Raw genomic sequence first — 7,022 nt, 5'->3', positions numbered from 1 at the left:
CCAAACATTTTTCTTCCTTGTTATAGGTTAGCTTCTGTCTGTTGGAAGCAAAGGGGAAACTTGCCTATGTTCTCAGCTATTTGGAAATCTCACTGTGAAAGTTTCACAATAACTTAGTTTTATTTCTTTAAATTGTATATAAGATAACATTAGATTTGAGAAGCATTTTTAACCCTGATGAAATTTCAGGAATGACTTTACGATCTGACAATAACATAAATGAATACATTTTGAAAATAAAAAAAAATTGAAATGCCTTAAAAGAAAAAAAAAAAAAAAAAAGACAAAGATGAAGACATATATCGACTCCATGGATTGGAAAATAATATTGTAAGGATGACAGTTCTCTCAAATTGATCTGCTGGTGAAACTCAATTCTAAGTAAAATCCCGAAAGGTTTATTTTTGTGAAAATTGACAAGCTGATTCTAAAATTTGCATGAAAATGCAAAGTGCCAAAACAGCCAAGGCAATCTTGAATAAAAATGAAATTGGAGTCCTTCCACACCCAGATATCCTCCTTTAACTTTCAACATTTTAGTACCACCTTTCTGAGATATGGCTTAAAAATAGCATACACTTGTATTTTGTGAATTTTCTGAAAGTTTTACCTCTTTCACCCTTTGCATTTTTAGTTCTAACTTCTATCATCTTGTTCTCTGGTTTATTTTATACCTCCTTGTTCCCACTCCCCTTGGTAGTTTTGGTGTTTTTTTGTTTTTGTTTTGGGGTTGTTTTTTATTTATTTATTTATTTTTTGCTGGAATGGAAGAGTGGCTACATATTCTGTGGTCTTTCGAAGTTATATATCTTGGCTTTTAATTCAGCAGGTGGTCTCATATTGATGATTTTTTAGATGGAATTTAATATTTTGAGTTGCCTTTTTGACCAACAAGAAGGGGGCTTTATTTCAGAAGTTTGAGTAGTTTGGTTGGATGGTCTGGGAAAGAGGTCTCTGGAGCCCCAACCTGACTCCTGAGAAGAAGAGAAGTTTAGGGCATCTCCCCTGGGTGTCAGGAGGAGAGGTTAGGCTTGCCTGCGTAGCAGTAAGAGAGTATACTGTTTAGATCTCTCTCTTTGCCAGCTGCCCCTTCATTTCAATTTAGGGCTTCTAGGCCTTTCCTGGGCATGGTTCCCAGAAAGTCCCTCTGCTGCTGCTACCCTGATCAGGTTTCTGGATCTGTTAATAATAGACAACAGTGGGGGAAGGGCCAGGATCATTATGGAAATAGGAGCAACTAAACCAGATGGACAGTTCCTATGCACAGGGCCCTGTGTCCTGTGTCTGAGGAGCATTCTGCAGTGAACATGTCTTCTAAGCCATTCTTTGGAGCCACATTAACCTTGTGAAGGTCTCCAAGTGCCTTTCCCAAAAATCAGAACATATGATCTGGGGTGCTTATGAGAACACTGAAACAGAATGTTTGAGATTCGAACTCTACCAGAAAACCCTGGAGGGGTGATAATACCCCTCACAGAGCACCCAGAAGGGAAGGAGGTTGGGCCGCAATTAGGTGAGGCAAATAGTGACTCAGAGAGGCAAACTGTATATAATCCTGGAATGCAGAAGGGGAGTGGGGAAGGGGAAGGGGAAGTATGGAAAAATAAGGACATGTTGATGTTGGAGAAGTGGAAATGGGAGAGTAAAACGAGCATGTGAGACAGGACCACTATTAAGTAAAATATGAAATCAGCACAGTTTAAATCTTGATGCCTCCTAATCTTCCTGTTCTCCGTGAATGTACTTCTGTCTTCTGCCTCTACTCCCTGCGTACTCCTTTTCCTTTACCAAAACCTGCTCTTAGTACAGTAAACTCAACTTAGGTCTCGACTCCTCCCTCCTCCCAAAAGTAACCACTATCCTGACATTTATGGTAATCACTCAGGATTTTATTTTAATGGGACTAACGATTTAGCTATAAATAATCACTGATGGTAGACTATTAGGCAGTTGAGGGATGTTTGGAGGAGCCACAAGAGGCAGCTGGATCTAAGCACACTCAAAAATCACACCCCTTCGTACAGTTAGTTCCCTCTGTGCCTATGATTAAGACACACCTCACCAGAAGACAATCCCACAGAACTCCAAGTACAGTGCTGTGCCCTATGCCCTCAGCTCCATACTGTCATCCACTGATCCAGAAAGAACCATACCCCACAGTCTTCCCAAGGCAGAGCAAAAGTAGGTCCCAGCTCACAGTACTTGGGCGAGTGTAAGGGACTGACAGTCTCTGCTGCTGACATGTGAGTCTAGGACATTGCCTAAACTTCCCTGGGCCTTAGTTTCTCACTGTGAAGTATGGAGCCATGATAAAGCCCTTTACAATCCCCTATTCCTCACCTAACTTGGTGCCCTTTCCTCAATCTTGGTTTCTGTTTCCGCTGCCTATTTATACACGCTGTAAGAAGCTCATTACCTTCCTTTCCCAGTTGGGTGTCTTTCCAGCCTTGTGCTCCTCTTTTTGCCCTTGATCCTCAGACACCATGATTCTGCTTCATTTCTACATGTACCATTATAAAAACACATATACGTCCTTGCATATTAGAGGTGCTGAACAAATGGTTGTAGAATGAATGAATATATGAAACAAATTGTTTTCTACATTCACGTATGCATTCCTTCAATATTTAGCAAGTACCTAATATATACGTAGATACCAGCCTATCCCTCTACACAAATCATTCCTCTCCTCCTTTTCTCATCTTCCCCCTTTCCCATTCTGTTTTCCTTTCCCTGAGCCATAGAGTTAGACTGAGTGCCCGGCAAGGCAGGATGCAGAGACACTTCTGCCAGTGGAAACAGACACCATGGAAAGGAGCCAGATGAAATAAGGGCAAAGACAGCTGTACAACACACAGAGAGAAACCAACCAGAATGAAAAGCAGTGATTCATGGAGCACTGCAACTTGGATACTCCTTGGGTTTCACTCTGAGAGCTACTGCAGGACTGAGGTCAGTGAGGGCTGGCATCAAGATGAAGGACAGACAGGCTCCTCCTCCCTGGAGATGTGATGCCTGTCAATCCCTCCCCTTAATCCTCTTCTGCGCACCCCACCCCCACTACTCCCTCACACTGACCAGTGTCCTGGGCCTTTAAGAGTTGGATGGGCTGGACTGAGGAGAGCGCTCACACCTCTCCCCACCCTACTCTTTCTATCTGACTGTAAGTCTGCCAGTGACAGCAGCAAACTGCAGCAGAAGAGGGGAGGAAGCCAGTGAGTGCAAGAGAAGCAAAGGAGAAAAGGAGCCCTCCTGGGTTTCCTCGGCCCACAGCAGAGAGCGTCGCAGATCTCAGACACAGGACTTCTCTCCTGCCCACGGTAAGGGTCTGGAGGCTCAGACCAGCCTCTGCTCCAAGCTCTGGCCTGAGTCCCTAACTCTGCCCTCCACATGCTTACCCACCCTGACTAAATCATACCCTGGACTCTTTTACCTGAACAGGGCTACAGGGCCCTGACCTCCTGGTTTTCTCTAGCTTAACCTCTTTGACTTACAGTTTTCCTGCTGGTTGTATCAGTCACCTCTTTATATGAGGACCTCTTAGCTACCCAGGCTACCACTCAGAGGTGAGCCCCACCCTAGTAAGGGAAGAGAGAGAATTGGAGCAGCAAAGCTTTAGCACAAATTCAATTACAGATTGTTGAGGATTACCAAATGAGGGCTGGCCAAGACCCATGGGGAGTACAGAAACCCCTGGTAATAGGGAGAGTTGTGAGACTTCCTTGGAAAGAGCCAGGGTTTGAGTTTTGTGCCTGGTTCTTAGCCTGCTCAATGACCCAGGGCAGTTTGTTGGTGTGCCAGAGTGCTGTGCTGGGAAGAGCACTTGCTTCTAGTCCTGACTGATGTTAACTAGCTCTGTGACTTTGGACCACAACTTCCTGATCTATGATCAGAGGGAGTGGAGGCTTCCCCAGATTTGCTTGTGTATCAGGAGTGCTTATTAAAGATAAATATTCCTGGACCCCGTCCTTGGAAATTTGGATCTGATAGATTTGAGGTGGAGCTAAGGAATCTCCATTTTAAGACACTTTCCAGGAGATATTGATATAGCCAGGAACTGCTGGATTGATGTGTTATAAAAGAGGAGTCTTCAAGCTCTAACATTCTGAGGGCTATGACCCATTCTGTCCTCTTTATATGAACCAGGTCTGTCATAATCGTGCTCCAAAGCAAGAGAGTAGACAGAATGATTCTCTTCCTTCCTACCCTCAGAGAGACCATAGACACCTTGAATTCCACTATTAGCCATTGGCGCCATTGGCAACTCTACTAAAGTCCATCTCTAGGTGACATGAAGCCACCTGGCAGTTGAAGACCAAATCTTGCTCAGCAGTCCTTGGCCACTTCCCACTTTATTTTGTGTCTCTATTTTCTCATCTGTGTTATAGAGGTAATTATCCATATCCTCGAGGATCTCCACATATGTGCCTAGGAGTAAACAGTTAAGACCCAATCTCTCTTACTCTCAGTCATTATCCTCTGCTCCTTGCCTTTTGCTCTTGCTCCCACTTCCAAATCCTTTTCCCCTCCTCTCCTAACTGCACCTACATCAGTTGTGACCATCCTTCCCATCCTACCTTCAGGCACCAAAGGAAACACCAAGACCTAGAACACCTGGGTTCTAAGACTCATTCTCTGGGCAGTTTGTTTAGTCAATCTCCTAGGATACAGGGGAAAATGAGGCCGAGCAGAGGGATGTGCTACTAAGTATCCGAACCCAAGTGTCCCCCTTCCAGAGTCTCAAACTCCTCACAGCGGAAGAGAACCAGAGCTATTGAGAATTAGAAGAGAAACAAAAGAGGAAGGAGTAATGAAGAGAAGGTATAAGGAGAAGGATGAGAAGAGGAGAGCAAAGAGAGGCTCTCCTCTTTTAAGTGAGCAAACAGGGAGGCAGAGAGAGGATGAGAAGAGAAGAGTGAGCTGGGGAGAAAGGAAAAGGAAGGGGTCAAGCAGAGAATGGGGAAAGGAAAGAAAGAAAAGAAGGGCTATTAAGTGGGATACGGTGGGAACAGAAAATGATGGGGAGGAGAGACAAAACACTGATGTCCCTCATTCAGTCTTATCTCTGCTTTAATCTGCTTCCTAGAGAAAGTCCTTTCTAAGGGCAGAGTCTCAGTGAGACCCCTGAGGTGGTCAGATAGAGACCTCAGTTCTAGTCCCAGCTCTGCCACTTAATTCATTAGGTGACTGGCAGTTCAGCTAGTCCTCTGTCCCCTTCTCTATAAAATGCAGTCCAGCTCTGACATTCTGTGGCTCCCTGAGTTGAAATTGGCCCTATAAGGGCCACATGTCACCTAGATACAGGTTTTTTTTTTTTTTTTTTTTTGCGGTATGCGGGTTTCTCACCGCTGTGGCCTCTCCCATTGCGGAGCACAGGCTCCGGACGCGCAGGCCCAGCGGCCATGGCTCACGGGCCCAGCCGCTCCACAGCACGTGGGATCTTCCCGGACCGGGGCACGAACCCGTGTCCCCTGCATCGGCAGGCGGACTCTCAACCACTGCGCCACCAGGGAAGCCCTAGATACAGGTTTAAAATAGTGATTCAGGAGTGGGAGCAGGATTGGAAGAGCACGCCAAGCTCTGGGATTGGAAGAGTTTGACAAGAGAGGTTAAAATAATTTTCTAAGGCTGGTTTGAGAGGAGGTAGGGGTGTCCCAGCAAAATAGGGGTGTCCCAGCACTTGGGCTCTGTTCTCAGGCTTCCCATGTTTCAGGACATCATGGTGAGGCTCCCAGACACAGGCATAAGGGAAGGTAATTCTGTCTTCTTCCAGGGCCAAGGCCCACCCATCCCAGAAGTTCAGAGGAGAGATGAGGCAGGATGTTGGCAAGGGGGATTAGGCTTCAGCCTGGATTACTTCAGCCTCCCTTAGAGTCTGAAGACCTAAGACATTTAAGAGAGACCTGTTACTTTTCAGTCTTCATACAGCTTTTGTAAACCTCAGATTCTAAACTGTGCATCCCCACCCAGCAAAGCAGAGATGCTTTTCTGTCTTCTTTTCTTCCTTCTTCAATCATAGGTTTCTTCTGGTTTCACCCAAGCTTACACATTTGGCCTCAGCCAGCAAAACCTTTCCCTGTTGGAACTGTCTCAGGGTTCTTGCTCTCCTGAGAGCTGCCTTGAGATATTTCTTCTGCTTAGGCTCAAACTGATTCCCTGCACATTTCTACTCCTTTGGAAAGCCTTCTCTAGGTCCTGCAGTCAGGAAAGCTGTACTCAGTGATCTCCACATTAGTCCTGAAGACTTAGTCACCCTGGGTGACTTTATAGTCTCTTCCTACTTAAGGGAGATAGGGCACTAATATGTTGTGTGACCTCAGACAAGTCACATCATATTTCTGGACTTCTGCTTTTTCATTTGTAAAACGTAGGGAGTTGAACTGCATGATGTTTCAATGGAGTACTAACTGAATGATTGGTTTAAGTATTCTTTCAGTTTTTTAGATGTTCACCACTGTCAAAATGTTAAACTTATTAATTAAAAACCACAACATTTTTATTCAAGTGTAGATCCTTTGCTTATACAAGAGCTGTTTCATGGGCTTGGCCAGTTTCAGCATGATTTGGTTAAGAGTTGAGTGTATTTCTTCTTGAGGCAGAGCTAGAATCAAAGTGGCCACAAATCAAATCTTCTAGTTCTTTTCAAGGCAAGTTTGTTGTTAGCTATTAGGACAACTTAACCAGTCCTAAATTAGACAGCACATATTTAAAGGTAGGAACTCTCTTTTAGTAGGTAGAGGAAACTTGAAAATGCAGTTCTGAGACTATGTAACTTATCTGGTCCATTAAAACTGTGAGAATTACTTTTATGAAAAGGAGTATAAAATATACTTTATCATGTGAAGGTAGAAGTGGCTTATTTAAGTAGGTGCAGCACCAAGCATTGTAGAAGAGACAAAAAAAATACTCTGGGGCTTCCCTGGTGCAGTGGTTGAGAGTCCGCCTGCCGATGCAGGGGACACACGTTCAAGCCTCGGTCCGGGAAGATCCCGCATGCCGCAGAGCGGCTGGGCCCGTGAGCC

The sequence above is a fragment of the Lipotes vexillifer genome, unplaced genomic scaffold (genome assembly GCF_000442215.2).
Source record: "Lipotes vexillifer unplaced genomic scaffold, Lipotes_vexillifer_v1.1 scaffold965, whole genome shotgun sequence".
Taxonomy (NCBI): Eukaryota; Metazoa; Chordata; class Mammalia; order Artiodactyla; family Lipotidae; genus Lipotes; species Lipotes vexillifer.
This window is presented reverse-complemented; position numbering follows the sequence as displayed.